Here is a 21,374-nt window from a genome sequence, read left to right as displayed (position 1 = left end):
TGCAGTCATTCCTCTCAGTTGTCACCTTTCACCTTTGTGCAGATGGGCTCACTATTTATTGGCAAAGGCCTCAATAAAGCAGCAGAGTCTTGAAAGAGTGCATCTTATTAGGTGGATCTCTGGGTGATCCCAACTGATAGCGTCCAGATGGCATTAGTCACTTAAAAGAAATTATTGACATGTCAGTTCACACATACGGACAATTATCTACATGTTCAAGCACATTCATTGAGGTCTTCTTTAACTCATTAATGTCCATGTCTTTTCTGAGCACAAATCTGAAGAAATTATATCAAATTAATCAAAATCTATCAAAACAAATAGCATAAAGGAGTTTTTATCAGGTAATTTATTGTAATTTCAATTCAAAGATTCAAGTCTTTTGATCACATGGAAGTGCTTATTTTTAACCAAACAAGATTTTCAGCAATGTTTTTGAAAGAGTTTTGGCAGGGTTACAAATGGTTGCGAAAAATGTTCGATCTGCTTGGGTATTTCCTTGACCTCTCAAAAGGGCTTGATCCTGTTAATCACAGCTTTCTTTTTGGGAAGTAACAGTCTTATGGCTTTTGTCATATTACCAATTGTGAGTATACAAATATGCTGTTGGTAATGCATTCTAATAGCTGTGCTTCTTATTTCCTGTCCTTGGTTCCCTATTACATCATTGGCCCTCTATTATGCTGTAATGTTTTGATTAGTGTTGCAAGTGTTTATTCCCATGTATACTAACCCAACACTCAGATTTGTGGCTCTTTGGTTCAAATCTTTTTTTCTCTTTTTGTAGTTTTCTTTTTCCGCTTCTGCTTAAATTAATTGTATTTCTTTTGTTTGTTTGAGGTTAGTCTCTTAGGATCTTAATGCCTGAACATCCTATTCTCTTACTGTTCATAGTTTGTTATTTTCTTTTATTATTGTTTGTTAGGTTTATCTGTAAATAAAAGAAAAAATGCAATAGGCTCCAAATTTACACTTTAACTTGCATATTTTTCTTTCTTCTGTGGTGCGTATATAATGCAAATCCAAAGCAAGCACATGAAGGAAATTTTGGGAAACAACTGCACTTAAATAAATACTTTCTACAAGGGTAAGGCTTTCATGTCCCTTTAGCTATTTGTTAATGGGCTTGAATGTTGAGGTGGAATTTATATTCATGTTAGCTGAAGAAGTTAGACTGTGTTGTTAAATTCATTCCACATAGGCTAGAATAAGAAAAGTTGCTGTAGTAACCAATTTAATCACGTCTGCACTCCGTATCCAGTATTTTGCTCATTAACAAAGGGAAATGACATTTCAAATATAGCACCAGGCCACCTCAATGAGAGAGAATAGTGAACTATTTTATGGAAATTGCAATGATTCTCTCCTCCCCACTACTTTTAATGACTTGACACAGCTTTCAAAGTTAAATCCTTTGGAAAGGTAGGGTTCTCTCTTAGCGTGGCCTCCGTATGTTCTAATGTGGAGGTAAATGGTGTCATTTTCAGTTGCAGTAGGGCATGTTTTGAAGGAGAAGTAGAGCGAGGGTAAAAGCTCCATGGCTGCAACCCCCTGTATCTGTGTGGGTTTAAGACGTGTGGTCCTGATGTTCCTTCGCTTCATTTCTTACAGGGGTCTCTAATCCCCTGGCTCACCTAATGAGGAGGTAATGAAAAGTTAATCCACATAGCTCCACTTTATGTTGCCTTTGGCTAATGCTGCTTTTAACTCATCTCTCATTAACTTTTAAATCACAGGCCATTAACAACAGGTTGGGAGGCTACCCAATGGCTGGCCTCCAAAGCACTCTGTTACCACTTGTACTTTAAGTCAAAGCACAATTAGGGAGAGGAATTCTAGATGCATCCTGACCTCTAATTAGGATACAGTCTGGACTTTCTGGATCTCAGCTGTCAAGCTATTGATTTAAATTTAACAGGTCTCTCCAGGTTGGGTGCTGGTTTAGACCACAGAGGAAGATACTGTAATTCAGAGGAATTAGTGTGGACTTGTTGCTTCCTTCTATGTGTCTGCACGACTTTACAGGAGCCACCATCCAAGTATAGAAAGTATTAATGTCACGCATTCAGCTCGTCGAGTGAACTCCAAGTCCCAGAACACCCTGGGAGATCATGTGACTCCGGACTCAGGCGCGCGCACCTATCTGCGATCACAATCCCCAGACTTTTGAGGAATGTCACCTGTGCCTCATTAGAGCTGAGCATTTAAGCCTGGCTCTGACTCTCAGTCAGTGCGAGGTATTGTTTTCTTGGAAACTTACTGGGCGCATTCCTCTTGAGATTGCTTGTCTTACCGTGATTTTTGACCGTTTAGAATTGTGTTTTCGACTACGTCTTTTGCTTCTCCCTTTTGGTACTTTTGCTGATTGTGTGGATTTGTTATCCGACTTTTGGGCTGTACTTTGACTACTCCTTTGTGTTTTGCCCCTTTTTGTTTCTTTGGCTGCTAGCTAAACGAATAAATAGTGTAACCTTTCATCCGCGAGCGTCTGGGCTTCAGTGACATCGCAACAATTAATCTAGTACATGGTTGGGTTCAAGTGTTGGGGTGGAGTGGTTGTTTTTTAGCTAAGAATACTGATGTATTCCCTGTTTTAAAAGACTAAGTCATGGAGAAAGGATCATTAAAATGAGTTCCACCATTTCAATCAAAGATGCTTCTTTTATTCTGTTGTACAGTCGTGCATGTAGTACTGTTGCTGCCTCACAGAGCGTCTCACTGCGTGAAACAAGAAACTCTCTTCACTTTGTCTCTGCAGACATGATGACATTGAACCATAAAATATGTCTTACCAAGCCAACAATAAATAGTGATTCGATTACAAATAGTTAATGCAGGGGCAAACAAGTGTGTAAATTGTACATTCCTGGGGCTTTCTTGACGGCTCACAGCTGGTTAGTAATTCATCATCTCCCAGCCATGGTGACACATAGTTCTGCAGCTCTTTTGCTCTGGAGAATGAGAATGAGGTTAATGTATGCGAATGAGGCTAATTTTACCATCTTTGCCAGACCACCAGCCACATTTATTTATTTACTTATTTATTTATGTACATATTTATATATTTATTTATTTATACTTTACCTGATGTAGTTAATGTGTTTTTCTCCAAAGGATGTTACAGTTTTTAATTTGTATTTTATCACACCCCAAAAATGATGGAGTGCTTCAGTGTTAAGCATGAATTCAGCAATGTACTGTGTGTTCGCCACTGAAAACACGTTCCCACAATCAAAGCGAAGACAAAATAATATAATTAGCACTTTCATAAGACTACATTTCTGGTAACATGAGACTAGCAGAAAGCGGAGAGCATGCTGCTCTGGCATTTCCACTTATTTGGAGCAGACATGCTGTTGTGTCCATGTTTAAATTTTAATCAAATGCAGATCAGACAGACTGCAAGTAGCTGGGTGTCTGTCAGGGCTTTTATCTGGTCTTCAGGGAGTCCCTTCCATCTCTGTTTGGGTGCCACCTGTGCCACATCTTGCCTTATTGTGCCAGTCAAAATAGCCCGCCCCCCTCTGGGGCCTCAGCAGAACTTATCTGTCTCTCCTTCTAAATCTGTCACTCAGCACCAGGGTGAGATACTCAAGGCTTGTTTTAACTCTCTATCAGCGTCCCTTCTTCGCATCACTGAAGGAAAATTAACAGAGAACAGCCTGGAGGATCTGAGCATCATCACAGAGAAGCATGTCTAAAATTTGCACAATAAATTCTCAATTCACAGCGACTGCATTTTGTTTTCTTTTAATTTGAGACGCAGACAGAAGGCAATAAATCTAACACAACCAATCCAAATGGTATGACAGGTATGCAATTAGTAGAGAGATATATTTCGGATTGTTTTATAGCCTTTGATGTAATGGTCTGTGGAAGGCGTGGGCCAAGATTAGCATTAATATTGTTTATAGTATTGTTTGGATCTGGCTGATGCTGTGTACATGAGCAAATCTGTAAAGGTGTATACATAGCATTGATGAGACTCAGTGGGTTGCTTTGTTTCAGCATTTTCTGCCTTATCTCTTTGGAGGTTTTGCTTTATACTTCATCACAGTGTAGAAAACTCCTATAGTACTTCCTATAGTAATATATAGCTTTATATAGAGAGAAACAATAAATGACACTGTTGAAATTTGGTACACACATAATAGCACACATTTCTGCAGAGGCGTACACCAGTAATTCTTCAGAGCTTCATATGCAATAGGTAGTAATATATTTATGAGAATTATGCTGTCAGTGTAACCTGTGTGCTGATGAGCATTTTAAGCCATATTACAAGCATTATTGTTACTGTGAGATTAATACACATTTTCTTGGTAATTTGAATCAGGTCATTTTAGATTTTATTTGTGACATGACACCTTCTGAATACACCAATGCTGAATGAATGGAATCATGCTAATTTATTGTTGCATTTATTTGCTCCAAAAATGAAAAGTTACATTTCCTTACATTTGAATATGAATGCATGAAACCATCATCTGCATAGAAAGTAGAGGTAATTAGTAGACTAACATTAGCCTGACTCAGCTAATTTAAGACTGAAGGTGTTTAAAAGCAAATTTGCCTATTCAGTAGCAATAAATGCAGTTAACTGTACAAACTCTCTGTGATAATGATTCTCCTGTAATTAACACTTAAGGGATGATAAAAGATAATCTGCCTAGCCTGCTAACACTACACCCTATTTTTGTGGTTGGCTTAAATGATTGTGTTACAAGGACTGCAAATTTTGGGCCTTCTGACAACTTTACTGGCACTTATATCCACAAACATATTTCGCGTTTACATTTAATTGCTTAATACAAAAAATCGAAAGTATGCTGCAAAGTTGATTTATGAGTGAAAAACTCCAAAGCACTGTAAATTTGCTGTAGGATATGAAGTCTTGTTTATGCACTTCTGTTACATCATTGCCATTTAATGACTACTTACTAAAGGATCATTTTCCTTTGTTTTCACCTCAAAAAACCAGGCTAAACCACTGAATGTTTGCAGAGCGGTGTCACTGAAGGAGTGACAGAATGAAAGATGCATTGTTGCATATTATGTAAATAATAAAATAATAAATAAATGATATAATAATCTTTTAACATTATTTAATAAATGAAGCATTTCAATTAAGAATCATTCAGTAAACCTGAAATCCACATGACAATAAAGGTGCTTTGAGTACAGTTCCAAAAGTATATTTTTATTTTTTGAAGCCCTGTTCCAGCTGATAGAAAAGGTTTTAGCCAATTCTTAACATTCCTGATGAATGAACACAAAGCCCTGCTTGCAGCCAAAGGGGAAGATGTTGAATTTTTCTCCACAAGTTTGCATCAACCAAACAAACATGTATCAAGTAAATCAGACACTCACTCACTGTATTTCATTATAATAACACAACTGACACGCATTTGTTAAGTAAGCCAGCAAGAGAAAACTGATTAAAACCAGCTACAGAACAAGTTTTTTTTTTTGAAGTTTTTTTCAAACTTACAACTGTGTCGCTGTGTTTCACTTAGACTGTTAATGTGGCAGTTCCTTATATAAATCTAACTTATTTGTCCCTGTGGATCTAAGTGGAGGCTGTGGTCTGACTGTCAAAGTAGTTTGTGATGAATTTCATTTTTATCACTCCACATTGGCTGTGTCTTAACCGTAGAGCAAAATAATCAACTCAGCAGATTTTATCTTAGATGATGGAAAAATATTCTGGACAGAGACCAAATTCATATTATGGTTGGCAAAAACTGTTTCAATTTGTAAGACAGCATTACGTTTGCCAAAGAAAGTTGCTCTTTAGCTCTTTAGCTCAGGACCCTATGTAGAATTTTTAAAAGAATTTAGTGATTTCGCTGCAGATTTAGCAGTTTGTAGTGATAAAGTAATTATAGTAGGAGACTTCAACATTCATTTTGAAAAAGTTGATGACTCATTAAAAAAGGCTTTTGCATCAATTCTAGACTCAGTTGGTATTGCTCAAAATGTAACAGGACCTACGCATTACTGTAATCATACTCTGGATCTGGTTTTGACCCTGGGTGTTAGCATAGATAACCTAGATATTCTTTCTCAAACCTCAGTAATCTCAGATCATTATCTTATTTCTTTTAAACTTCATCTTAGTCATAATATACGTACATCCCCCAGCTACTCTATGAAACGTTCAATAACGCCCTTTACCGCTCAACAATTTACTGATAACCTTCCTGATTTATCAACCATAGTGTACTCTCCAGGTAACCCAGCAGAACTAGACAAACTAACTGATTGTTTAGAAAATACCTTCCGGTCTACTTTAGATGGTGTAGCACCACTTAAACACAAAAAAGAGAGACAGAAAAAACTTGCGCTGTGGTATAACGACCAAACTCGTACTTTAAAGCAATTAGTACGAAATTTTGAGCGAAAATGGCGATCAACCAAACTGGAAGTATTCCACTCTGCTTGGAAAGACAGTATTGTTGAATATAGAAGAGAAATTAATAAAGCCCGCTCAGAGTATCTGGCCTCTCAGATCGAGATTAATAAAAACAACCCTAGAGTTCTCTTTAGTGTTATTTCTAAACTGACTAAAAATCAGGCAGGTACTGATCCTCAGATTCCAGCAATCCACACTAGCAATGCTTTTATGGACTATTTTGATAATAAAATCGAAAATATTCGGGACAAAGTTCAACAGATAAATAGCACATCTTGTCTGTCATCTGGTGTGGCTGATATAGAACAAAATCCAGCTACCGAAGTCAGGTTGGAAGTTTTTAACCCACTACATCATTTAGAACTGGAGAAAATTATCTCCTCATCAAACTGCACAACCTGTACACTTGATGCAGTTCCCACAAAACTATTAAAACAGGTATTACCAGACATAATTAAACCACTATTAACAATAGTAAACTCATCATTAAACCTGGGGTATGTTCCCAAAGCCTTTAAACTAGCAGTAATTAAACCTTTGATCAAGAAACCAAATCTTGATCCTAGTGTACTATCTAACTATAGACCTATTTCAAATTTACCATTTATTTCTAAGATTTTAGAAAAGGCCGTGGCCCAACAACTTGGCTCTTATCTGCAAAGAAACCAGATCTATGAAAAATTCCAATCTGGATTTAGGCCTCATCATAGCACTGAGACAGCTCTAGTTAAGATAACAAATGATCTGCTTCTTGCCGCTGACCAAGGCTGCGTTTCTTTACTGGTACTTCTTGATCTGAGCGCAGCTTTTGATACAATAGATCATAATATCCTCCTAGAAAGATTAGAGAAAATGGTCGGTATAACTGGAACTGCCTTATCGTGGTTCAAATCATACTTGACCGATCGTTTTCAGTTTGTGAGGGTAAATAATATACCCTCCAATTATACAAAGGTTAGATATGGAGTTCCACAAGGCTCTATCTTAGGACCGTTATTATTTACGTTATACATGCTCCCCCTGGGCAAAGTTATTAGAAAACATAATGTTAATTTTCATTGTTATGCAGACGACACGCAGCTCTTCATATCAGCCAAACCTGATGACAAACAGAGAATAAAGAAAATGGAGGATTGCGTAAAAGATGTGAAATCATGGATGTCACACAACTTTCTTCTATTAAATAGTGATAAAACAGAAGTTCTTCTATTAGGCCCTAAAGCTGCTAGAAATAAATTATCACACCTAATGTTGAATCTGGCCGACTTCTCAGTCACACCTGGTTCAACAGCTAAAAATCTTGGCGTTATCATAGATTCAGATCTAGCATTTGATAAACACATATCTAATGTTACTAAAACAGCTTTTCTACATCTCCGTAACATCGCCAAGCTAAGAAATGCTTTATCCTTACATGACGCAGAAAAATTAGTACATGCCTTCATTACGTCAAGGCTAGACTACTGTAATGCGCTACTGTCAGGATGTTCTAGCAGTAACTTAAATAAACTTCAGCTAGTTCAAAATGCTGCAGCCAGGGTCCTTACTAAAACTAGAAAATTTGACCATATTAGTCCAGTCCTATCAGCTCTTCACTGGCTTCCAGTCAAATTCCGCATAGACTATAAAATTCTCCTGTTAACGTATAAAGCCCTACATGGGCTCGCTCCTGAGTATCTGAGAGACCTTATCTCCTATTATGAACCACCACGATTACTTAGATCACAGGGTGCTGGCTTCCTAGTAGTTCCCAAAATTCAGAGAAGCTCTGCAGGAGGAAGAGCTTTCTCTTATAAAGCGCCCCAACTCTGGAATAATCTCCCCGATAATGTTCGGGACTCAGACACAGTCTCAATCTTTAAGTCTAGACTAAAAACTTACTTGTTTAGTTTAGCTTTTGGTAGTTAATGTTAATTCCCTTTAGATAAGGCTGCAGATCCAGGGGTTCATGGACATAGTGAATTGTGGGTAAACTGAGATGCTGGTGCTGCTGTCACTCACTACATGCAGTCACTCAGGTTTGTGGACGGTGGAGTGGGTGAATGCCAGTGTCTCAGGGAGCCTCCGTGTCTATGTTACCTTCTGGCTCTCTCCCTTTAGTTAGGCTGTCATATTCAGACCTGCCGGAGTCATTAGTCACACTCTGATAATTTTTTACATTTTCTGTTCTTCATAAATACAGTCTAAACTAATTCCTAAATCTTTCCTTCCTCCGAGTTACTGACTGTCCACCGGTCCGGCCCAATACTGATGGATGTCCCACCCTCAAGTCCCCCTGTCCCCCTGATTGACCAGACTGATGGAAGTTTCTGGAACGCAGCTTCTCCACTACAGATCACATCCAAATCTATATGAACTCTAATTGTTTCCACTGTTGATTATACACACCTGAATATATTAGAACTGCGTGGATGTAAAATTGACTTTTCAATGTTTAACTTATAAGTTGTCTGACCAGTGGTAGGATGGTCCCCCCTTTAGATGTGAGTCTTGGTCCTCCCGAGGTTTCTTCCTCCTCCAGCTCTGAGGGAGTTTTTCCTTGCCTCAGCGCTCACGGGGGTTCTGTATATTCTGTATATTATGTTCAGTGTTTTGTCTGATTCTCTGTGCTGTGATTCCCATTTTTGTAAAGCTGCTTTGTGACAACATCAGTTGTAAAAAGCGCTATATAAATAAATTTGATTTGATTTGATTTGATCTGTATGGGTTCAGTAGTAAACCACAGTGCTTTGGGGTGAATGCTGGTAAAAGCAACTTATTGTTTACATTTGGCATCTTGCTCCAGAGAGGAGATGCTCAAACAACTTATTTAAAGTTTACTGGGAACATGAAGCATTGACTGCTTGTGTACTCTGCAGTGTCCAACATGTGCTCGGTCGTTTTTGGCCTTGGCCGAAGCCTTTTGTTGGCAGGGCTTTAGTCCAATGCCCGTGGTAGGCTCACAGGCAGTGAATTACCAAAAGGCTGATGGGGAAGAGCCCGTATTGCACTCCATGATTAATTAATTATAATTTTCTGCTCGATGGGTCTCAGGGGAATATGGCGCTGTACTGCAGATGCTATGTCAGCAGTTGCCGCTCTATTAGAGAGTAATCCACATAGGTCACACTGTACACTTCGAGTTATTTTACAAATTAGGATTGGTAATTTGATAGTGAGAGTGTAATGGGCAAATTCATTACACTCAATGTTAAACCTATATTACAGAAACATATGCTATTAGAGTGATACTGGACATGCTATCTTGAACCCAGTGCTTAATTACTTTTCTAGAACCAATTAAGAATTTCTATTTTTGAAATGAGGTTAAGTTATTCATATTGTTAATGTACTTAATGATGCACTCCAACGGCGTATAGACTGATTATGAGGAGCCATCACATAAATTGAATTGCTCTGTTGTAATATGAGAAAAAATATTTCAGTTGCAGTAGACATAACACATGAAATAGGAAATGTAATAGTATTAATTACAAAACGTTGAGGGAGATAGCAGTGAAACAACAGTCTTGGGCTTTGTTCGCATTTCCTTTCAGCCATTTTTAAAAACACAATTTGTGTATAATCACATTTTGACACATGGAGTTTGTTTGTAAGCACGAGCACACTGCCGAGAATAATCCAGTAATCCTGCTTTCCAATATCTCTGAGTAAATAGTGGCTGTGTTGGTTGAATCTTGGTGCATTTGTTTATAGTTTTATGTCGCGTTAGTGTTGCACATGTCTTCATATGCCACAGCGCCATATGCAGTCTTTTCTGAGCTGCTGGCACGAGTGAGCGGCCAGCGGAAATATTGGAGTGTTTGCAAGGCCTCAGCTTGAAGGCTGCGCCTGTTTTCGTCAATTCGTCCCTGTTGGAGATGCTTTGGTATGGCTAACATTCTTCTCAGTGCCTAATTCAGGTCATTCCATTGAACCAGCCATCAAAACGATCTAACGGGCCCTCAGAGGAAGGGCAAGAACAGTGTGTGCAGACTTGAGGAGAGGAGCTGCACAGGCCTAACTGGACATCTGTGACAAGGCAGACTGTTATGTCTTATATCTTTTACTGTTGATGATGATTATGAGCTCTGATGCTTTGTCTTTTATAATTAATGAAAACACTGGACACAAAGATAATGTTTATGAGGAGCATAACTGATGGGAACACAAGTGCAATGATCTGAAAAAACTGCATTTGATCTGTAGGTTTATTATATTTATATTTTTTATAGTTTTATTATATCTAATATCTAGATATTATATATCATATATTGTACAGTATGTCTATAAGGTGTATGTTCACCAGCATTTTTTAACAATGCTCTTCATGTCATGTAATCTAACAAGATATCTTTATAAAAAAAAACTTTAAACTCGAGACTTTGCTGTTCAAATGCAAAAATCATGAGATGCAAAGTGAATAGAATTGACCAAACTGAGTTTTTTTATACAATGTTGTTGTTGCATGAGTTTGTGTGTTGGCTTTTCTGAAATTGTATCTTTTCATTTTGTTCATTTTGTTTTCATGCTGTTGCAGTGCACCAAATTATGCACATGAGTGTAAATTTATTTGTGTTTGTCAGGGATACAAGAACACTACGTTTTCACAACATTCACTGTGTAATATCCATGGAATATGCATGTAAACAGAGATATACAAAGTCTTTATATACTACAATTGAAGCATGAAAAACCGTACTTAATCTCTGCTCCTTTATGATTGATTGAAAAATCTATTTAATTGTAACAAACCAGGTTGCTGATGTCTGGCCAAAAATATGTTCCATGATCAATTTGCCATAATGAAATGTATTCCTATTATTTTATTTCTCATCTGTCATTATTAGTCCAAAAGTTAAAAGTTAAAATAGGCAGATTTGGCTAACAGGTTCTGCAGGAACTACGAGAACAAAGGAAAGGCATACTCTGAATGCCCTCATTTGGTGCAGACCTTTAAAACTGATCCAGTGAACTGCACCAGGGAAGCAGCTTGAGACCTGCTATTTTTAGCAGAGTAAGCTTGTGGTGTTTGGTGTGGACCTGAGTACAGGTAGAGTGTTGACACCTATTAAAACAGACCAGACTATAGAAAAATGTTTAATGGTACACAGCAAACAAGATAAGACAAACTGGGTAGAGGCTAGTTTTTTAATGAACGCATTAAAGCACCCCTGTCTATATACACTGCTCAAAAAAATAAAGGGAGCACTTAAGCAACACAATATAACTCCAAGTAAATCAAACTTCTGTGAAATCAAACTGTCCGCTTAGGAAGCAACACTGATTGACAATAAATTTCACATGCTGTTGTGCAAATGGAATAGACAACAGGTGGAAATCATTGGCGATTAGCAAGATACACTCAATAAAGGAGTGGTTCTGCAGGTGGGGACTACAGACCACTTCTCAGTACCTATGCTTTCTGGCTGATGTTTTGGTCACTTTTGAATGTTGGTGGTGCTTTCACACTCGTGTTAGCATGAGACGGACTTTACAACCCACTCAATGCGAGCTGTGGCAAGAAGGTTTGCTGTGTCTGTCAGCGTAGTGTCCAGAGCTTGGAGGCGCTACCAGGAGACAGGCCAGTACACCAGGAGACAACAACCCAGCAGCAGGACCGCTTCCTCCGCCTTTGTGCAAGGAGGAACAGGAGGAGCACTGCCAGAGCCCTGCAAAATGACCTCCAGCAGGCCACAAATGTGCATGTGTCTGCACAAACGGTTAGAAACTCCATGAGGATGGTATGAGGGCCCGATGTCCATGCAGGACGCTTGGCATTTGCCAGAGAACACCAGGATCGGCAAATTCACAGATGAAAGCAGGCTCACACTGATCACATGTGACAGACGTGACAGAATCTGGAGACACCGTGGAGACCGATCTGCTGCCTGCAACATCCTTCAGCATGACTGGTTTGGCAGTGGGTCAGTAATGGTGTGGGGTGGCATTTCTTTGGAGGGCCGCACAGCCCTCCATGTGTTCGCCAGAGGTAGCCTGACTGCCATTAGGTACCGAGATGAGATCCTCAGACCCCTTGTGAGACCATATGCTGGTGCGGTTGGCCCTGGGTTCCTCCTAATGCAGGACAGTGCTAGACCTCATGTGGCTGGAGTGTGTCAGCAGTTCCTGCAAGATGAAGGCATTGAAGCTATGGACTGGCCCGCTGGTTACCCAGACCAGAAGAAACCCTAAATCATGCTCCTTATAGCCTTAACATGATCTGTTACATATTGCTATGTCATTTCAACTTTGATTATTATTTTTATTTTTTTTTAGAAACAAAGAATGTTACTTCCCTAGAAATTACGTCATAGAAAAAGATCTATACCCAATTTAGCACTTTTCAGAAGATAATCTCCATAATGATTTTTGATCACTGCATAATATATGCATGAAAAATGGGAGGATCAAGATTAAGTGTCTCACTTTATTCTTTGTCCCACTATAACAATATTGATTCTAAGTTCATCACCATCACCATCATCATCATCATCATCGTCGTCGTTAACCGCTTAATCCAGATAGGGTTGCGGTTATAAAAGGATATCCATCCATCCATCCATCAATCAATCATCTTCGGCTTCTCCAGGGTTCGGGTCGCGCGGGCAGAGAGGCCCAGACCTCCCTTTCCCCAGCCACTTCCACTAGCTCTCCAAGGGGGATTCTGAGGCGCTCCCAGGCCAGCTGGGTGATATAGTCATGCCAGCATGTCCTGGGTCTTCCCCGGGGTCTCCTCCCAGGTGGACTTGCCTGTGACACCTCCCGAGGGAGGCGTCCAGAAGGCATCCTAACCAGATGCCCGAGCCACCTCAGCTGGCTCCTCTCGATGTAAAGAAGCAGTGGCTCTACTCCGAGTCCCTCCCGGATGACCAAAATTCTCACCCTATCTCTAAGGGAGAGTCCAGACACCCTACAGAGGAAACTAATTTCGGCTGCTTGTATTCGCGATCTTATTCTTTCGGTCATTACCCAATGATTCATGACCATAGGTGAGGGTGGGAACGTAGATCGACCGGTAAATCGAGAGCCTTGCCTTATGGCTCAGCTCTTTCTTTACCACAACAGACCAGTAAAGAGCCCGCATCACTGCTGACCCAGCACCAATCCACCTGTCAATCTCCCGCTCCCTTGTACCATTACTCGTGAACAAGACCTCGAGATACTTGAACTCCTCCACTTGAGGACCTCCATCCCCTACCCAGAGAGGGCTCTCCACCCTTTTCCGCCTGAGAACCATGGTCGCGGATTTAGAGGTACTGATGATACTGTACTCATCCCGGCTACTTCACACTCGGCTGCCAACCGATCCAGCGAAAGCTGAAGTTTGCGGCCTGATGTCCCCAGTATGACCACATCATCTGCTTCTCCAGATCCACAAAGCACATGTGGACTGGTTAGGTAAACTCCCATGAACCCTCTAGAATCCTGGAGAGGCTGAAGAGTTGTTCCAGTGTTCCACGACCAGGGTGGAATCCGCACTGCTCCTCCTCTCTTCTCCAGTACCCCTGCATAGGCCTTACCAGGGAGGCTGAAGAGTGTGATTCCTCTGAAGTTGGAACACACCCTCTGGTCCCCTTTTTTAAAAAGAGGCACCACCACCCCTGTCTGCCAATCCAGTGGCACCGCCCCCGATGTCCATGCAATGTTGAAAAGGCTGTCAGCCAAGACAGCCCCACAACATCCAGAGCCTTGAGGAACTCAGGGCGGATCTCATCCACCCCTGGAGCCTTGCCACCAAGGAGCTTCTTAACTACCTTAGCGACTTCGGCCTCAGTAATGGACAAGCCAATTCCCATGTCCCCAGCCTCCTCACTGGAGAACGTGTCAGTGGGATTGGTGGGATTGAGAAGGTCCTCAAAGTATTCCTTCCACCGCCCAATGACATCTTCAATCGAAGTCAGCAGCAAACCATCTCCACTATATGCAGTGCTAGTGGTACACTGCTTTCCCCTTCTGAATCGCCTGACAGTTTGCCAGAATCTTTTCGGAGCCGACTTAAAGTCACTTTCCAAGGCCTCACCAAACTCCTCCCATACACGGGTCTTTGCCTTGGCGATGAAGCCACAGATCGCTTGGCCTGTCGATACCTGCCAGCTGCCTCTGGTGTCCCACAGGCCAACCATGCCCGGTAGGACTCCTTCTTCAGCTTGACGGCATCTCTCATCTGGGGTGTCCACCACCGGGTTCAAGGATTACCGCCCCGACAGGCACCAACTACCTTACACAGTCACAGCTACAGTCAGCTGCTTCAAAAATGGAGGAACGGAACATGGCCCATTCTGAATCAATGTCCCCCACCTCCCCTGATATGTGGTCAAAGTTCTGATGGAGGTGTCAGTTGAAGATCAATCTGACAGGTTTTTCTGTCAGACGTTCCCAGCAAACCGTCACTATATGTTTGGGCTTGCCTGGTCTGACCGGCATCTTCCCCCACCACCTGATCCAACTCAACACCAGGTGGTGATCAGTTGACAGCTCAGCTCGTCTCTTTACCCAGGTGTCTAAAACACATGGCCGCAAGTCTGATGACACGACTACAAAGTTGTATCATTGAACTGTGGCTTAGGGTGTCCTGGTGTCATGTGCACTTATGGACATCCTTGTGTTCAAACATGGTGTCTGTGATGGACAAACTGTGGTTTGCACAGAAGTCCAAAAACTGAACACCACTCAGGTTCAGATCAGAGAGGCCATTCCTCCCAATCACACCCTCCAGGTCTCACTGTCATTGCCCACATGAGCGTTAAAGTCCCCCAGTAGGACAATAGAGTCTCCAGGAGGAGCACTTTCAAGCACCCTTCCCAAGGACTCTAAGAAGGCTGGGTACTCTGTACTGCTGTTCAGTGCATAAGCACAGACAGCAGTCAGGACCCGTTCCCCAACCCAAAGGCATAGGGAAGCTACCCTCTTGTCCACTGGAGAAAACCCCAACATACAGGCACCGAGTCGAGGGGCTATGAGAAAGCCCACACCTTCCCGCCGCCTCTCACTATGGGCAACTCCAGAAAGAATAAAGTCCAGCCCCTCTCAAGGAGATTGGACCCAGAGCCCAAGCTGTGTGTTGAGGTGAGCCCGATTATATCTAGCCAATATCTCTCAACCTCGTGCACCAACTCAGGCTCCTTCCCCGCCAGTGAGGTAACGTTCCAAGTTCCAAAAGCCAGTTTCAGCACCCAAGGATCAGAACGCCAAGGCCCACACCTTCGGACACTGCCTGATCCACAAAGCACTGAACCCCTACTACTGCCCCTCCCATTGGTGGTGGGTCGATGGGAGGGGGGACTCATGTAACTCCTTCGGGCTGGGCCCGGCCAGGCACCATGAGTAAATGCCCAGTCACCAGACGCTCACTGGCGAGCTGCTCCCCCAGGCCTGGCTCCAGGGTGGGGTCCCGGTAACCCTGTTCCGGGCAGGGTGCACAAGTCCTGTTTTTGTCTTTTCATAGGGGTTATTATGGATCACACTTTGTCTGACCTGTCACCTAGGACCAGTTTGCCATGGGAGACCCTACCAGGAGCTTTTCCTCAACATAGGTCCTAGGATCATTCAAGCACGCAAACCCCTCCACCACGATAAGGTGGTGATCCATGGAGAGGTATAAAAGGACATGTTACCTGAAATCCCCCTTTCAGACATGGAGATGTATCATGGAAATTGGAGCAGTAAGATATCAAAAGATAATTGAGCAGACTTGTGGAGTGAATCTGAATGATAAAGAAGTGAGGAGCAGTGGTGGGAGTAGTGCCATGTCCATCCATCAAGGAGGCATGATAGTAGCAGATGAAACTGTAACAATGGCAACATGATTTTGTGCCAACACAGATCCTCTGAGAGACATGAGGTCCAGTGTAATAATTTCTTATACTAATGATAATTACTTGGAAAATTAAACAACTTCAAAAGTCATGCTAAGTATCTGATTACTTCTAAAAATTTCACTATGCAATTGAACTATGCTGGTTGTCTTTGCTGGTACAATGCATAGTAAGCTTCAGTCACCATTTTCATATGCATGTCACCATTATTTAAATCCTCCACAGAATTGGCTCATGTCCTTTCGTAATTTTGATACTTTTCCCCTTTTTTTTCATATAGTTGAACTTCTTACAGCTGGCATGTTCTGCCATGAGCTGAACCGTGACTCACTGTTCAAGGTGAATGTGTCTCTTTTATGCTCCAATTGTAGAATACATTACATTGTGAAATTGGCTAAGCAGGCTGTGAAATACAGTGGATAGAATTCTGTCCCCACCAGACAGATGGAATGCAATGATATCACTAAATGATAATAAGATATCCAGTGTGTTCTCTTGTCCCCTCCTCACAATATCAATATGGAACCCAATGGTGTAAGACTTACCTCTTTATCGACCTGAATCAGTGCAACGGATAGAAGTGCATTAGCTTTACCATTCGCTGCAGAGGCTTATCCCAGATAAGTGATTTTAATCACACCAACCAGTGCCATCGATCAAGAAGGTGTTGTGTTCAATATAAAACTAATTCTGGAGCCAATTACTCATTAATAAAAATGTCTTGGCCTTCGCTGTACTTGTCTGACTTGCCTCAGCAGCTAATGTGCATAAACATGCATTGCTGAGAAACAGTCAATACACTGAACAAAGCTGGAGCACAGATTTGCTGTTCTGTTTGTAGTCATTCACTGGCACTAAAATTGTTTATTTAAATGTCTAGTGTTACTTTAGCATTTTTATTTATAGGAAAAATGGATGTTCAGGATGTTTGATGTACAGATTGATGTAACATTAAAGGAAAAATTAAGTGTCTTGAAAATAAAGATGCCAGAAAGGGTTATTAGTTCCCTAAAGAATCTTTAAGTATGAAGAACTTTTTTACAGTTTAAAGAACCTCCACATAATGTAAAGGTCATATAATAACCCTAAAACTGATAAAGAACCTTAATATTATGTGTGAATGTTCTTTATACCTTTAAAATGTTCTTCACCCTAGCTGATCTCAGTTATACACACTTCTCTTTCGTGAGCTGTTAACTTCAACTTTAGATGTTGGGCCACCACAAGCCACCAGAACAGCTTCAGTGGTTCCTGGTATGGATTCAACAAGTCTCTGGAACATAATGATGGCATGGATCGCTGTTCTTCCAAAACATATTCCCTCAGTTGGTGTTTTGATGATGGCAGTAGAGAGCTCTAAAATATTGCTCCAAAATCTCCTAGGTGTTCAACTAGGGATTCAGTGACTGCAAAGACCAGAGCATATGAGTTGCATTTTTATTTCCTAGGCCTGGTCTCGATGGCCCGGTGCTTTGCACATTTTAGTGCTTTCTATACGTCAACACACAGACTTCAACTCAGTAAGGTGTTGTTAATGAGCTGATTAGTTGGTTTAGGTGTGTTTGGAGTAGAAAAAAACACCAGGCAGTGGGCCACCCGGGACCAGAGTTGGGAAACTCTGAATGATTAAAAGTTGTAATTTGTAAGAGTAAAATTTTCAGCTGCAATTTTAATAATAACACACATATTGTCTTAACAATGTCTTAACATTTTAGCGAGTTTTCAGTGGGGGAAATTCAACCTACAGCAAACTACATTTAGTGCTCAAGCATCAAGTAAAAAAATAATGTGCTGGATTTCTTGGTTAAAAAAAGGACTGGAACTTAATTTAAAGAAACAGTTGTATTTAAATAGCAAACAACATATTGGTCAGAAAAAACACAGTTAGATATTTTCCCCAAAAGGTTGAGTACTGCATCATTTTCATATTCATCAAATCATTTAGTGACCCCATGTGCCATGTGGATAGGGGCATTATCTTGGAAAAGACCAATAACATCAGTATAGAAGGTGATCAGTCAGTATAGCTGTTTTGTTTTCTGGTTACCCTTCCCTTTAAATGGGAACAGTAGACACAAATTATATCAGCCACAGGAGAGCCAGTGATCTCCCTCACTGTGGGGATCAAGTGTTTAGGCCTGTGGCGCTCTCTTGGTGTATGGCACCAATGCACTCATCCACTTGTTGAGATAGTGGTGAAGATTTACTCATGTGACCATATCACTTTTTCCCCACATCTCTATTGGCCAGTGCCTGTGGTTTTGAAGCACTAAGCTCTCAAATGTGCATTCGTCTTTGAGGTGAGGGGTTTGTGCTCATTATAATTTCCCTGTCTCTGTAGCTGTGGAAAGACTTGTTCTTGCACTAATACGTAAACATCATGTTCACTGAATGTGCACCTTCAACCATGATTTCCAACCATATTTACTGATGCTTTTCCCAGAGATCACTGTTCCTCCTAAACTTTAACCGAGTAATTTTTGTGACTGAAGCTTCTGCCATCCATTTGCCAGAAATGTCTAAAATTTAGGTCAGCTGGTCCTGAACAGCATTTTTATGTGATACAGATCATGGTAGGATGCTAACTGATTAGTTGTATTATTCAGTACACCTGTCTGGAAGCTTCTGCACTCATTATGTTACTCATTTTCTTAAATTTCTCTTTTAATTTGCCACCTGTATTTATAAAACCGGAATGGATGCATAGAGTTGAAGTAAAATAACAGAAACTCCGCATGAATCAGGGAGTTCATAATCACAAGGCAACTGATTGAAATTAGATTGAGTGATAATAAGCAATGTGTGTCAGCTATTAAAGAGGCCAAATTAGCACAGATACATGTAAGTTTCCAAAGCAACATTAGGCCTTCAGCACTTCTGAACCTCTGTCTCAAGAAACTTTGCTGTACTTTAGGTTAACATAACTGAGCTTCAAAAAGCTGGCATTTACTGCAGTGCTGCTCTTCAGAAACTACTAGTATCTAAGACCAGTCCACAAAGGAACACAACCTGATAAAAGGAGCACAATACCTGTTCTGGTGAGCAGTAGGGAAAAAAGCAGTATGGCCTAATGAGTCATCATTCACTCCTTTTCTTACATCCAGATGAGTTCACATTTGGAAAAAGCCCAGGCTGCCTACCACCCACCGTGCCTGTTGTCAACTGTTAAACATGCCGGTGGATCCATAATGGTACAGGCTGCTATCTCATGGGGGTCATTAGGCCCAATTGCTCTGCATGGTCATGTAACAACCTAGGAACATGAGACCATTTTATAGAACCAGCTGCACATAAACACTTTCCACATGATGTTCTCACACTGCAAAATAATACCCCAAAACACATTGCTAAATAAACATTATGATAATGTGAAACAGCATAAAGTGGATTTACACTTCTTTTATCCCTGAAAGAAAAAATGTTTTCTTTTTCTTCTACTTGAAGAATGATTTAAGAAAAATGTCACTCCACACAGTTCAGGTCTTGACTGCCATCTGAGACAGTGGATTTTGGAAATAGTTCTTTGGCCAGATCCTGTTTACCCATTACACAATAAACACAACAATAGCAATATGTTTGTTACCAAAGGTAGAAAATATTCATAAAAGTAAATGTAAGAATTCTACTATTTGAGTACATAATAATTAATTCTAATTTGTTACCTACATAAATATTCTTTTAAAAGACTTGTACTATAAATATTATTGACATTTAATGCATTAATAAATCATTTACATTTCTGAAATGAAAACACTTTTCACTCCTTATATTTTCAGCTAAATTATTTGTTATATATCTTAAAGGTCTGGATATGTATTTTATTTATTTTATGTTTTTCAGTTCCCACACATTTTCAAGTTAATGTAAAATGATACTGCCCTATGCCAGACTTCCTAATCTGGGTTATTTAGAATATAATTAGAGCATGTCCAACATTACTTTCATGTGAAAACATAACAAAAATGTGTAAAGTTATTGAAAACTTGTAGATCAAACATAGCAGCTGCTGGGGTTCTCAGAACAATGGGCTGGCCACCACAGAGATCAGACCTCAATATCATTGATTGTGAATGAGTACTTGGGTTGCTGGTAACTGGTGTACACATAATACATGGTGAATACAATAATTTATATTATTTTCTATTTATTTATTTATTTATTTTCTATTAAATATCTTGTTTTTTATCCCTAATTCTAAACAATGACAATGGCTATGTTGACTGCATATTACATAAATGAAGACAGATAGCATTTGACTATTGCACAGTACTCAAGTATGATTTTGTTTCTGTTCTTTTAATTGAGTAAGATTTTTAAATTGGTTATTTTTGTACTTTTTCTACCTGCGTGTTATTTAAAGGTAGAGCAGATTAAAAGTCATTTTTGCTTCCTCCCAAAAGGGTTAACAAAGCATTTATGCTGTATCAGCATCACCTTTGCTTCTGTTAATTTTGCTCCTGGCATTCAGAACAGTGGTAATTGGAATAGATAGTCATTATTCACTTGTTTAGTGGTTTAAGGCATGAATATTCTTCTTGTCTAGGTATAGCCTTCATCCTGAGCTGTGAAAAAGGATTCTTAATGTCTGACAAACAAGCCATCAGTAAAGCACACACAGCCTGCAGTATGCTGGGCCATAGGGAGTAGAATGGTGAACATGCTGAACATTATGGGGACAGGTGGCAGCTGCAGCAATAAAACCTGCACGACAGAGGATGACAGTGAGGGGACACAGTCAATGAACATTGGAAAGGGTCATGAAGCTGCTACAGGGCCTTTGTGAGATGTCAGTGGTCCATTTGAGTTTTATGGCACTGGGCAGAATTATCAGCCTCACACATTCACCGAGTTCACGTTGCCTGGGAACAACAAACAAACCACCATGAATATGCAATCAGAACATCGGTTGCCACTATCTACCAGCCGACCTGTGCTGTTTGTGAAGTTGCATTTATATCACTTGTGTGACCGTTGGCAGCAATGGTCTTGGCATTTGAATTTATTTGTCATGCAGCAAATGTGCGGCGTGTATGCATTAATAATCATGCAGCTAGAATATCATAATGTTGAAACATTCAAATGTGGTCCACGTGTTGCAAATCTGTCTTGGGAAGGTGGTCCAAGTGTCCAGAGAGAGGGAGAGATTGATTAGGGAGTTAAGT

This window comes from Pygocentrus nattereri, chromosome 8 (genome assembly GCF_015220715.1).
Source record: "Pygocentrus nattereri isolate fPygNat1 chromosome 8, fPygNat1.pri, whole genome shotgun sequence".
NCBI classification, from domain to species: Eukaryota; Metazoa; Chordata; class Actinopteri; order Characiformes; family Serrasalmidae; genus Pygocentrus; species Pygocentrus nattereri.
This window is presented reverse-complemented; position numbering follows the sequence as displayed.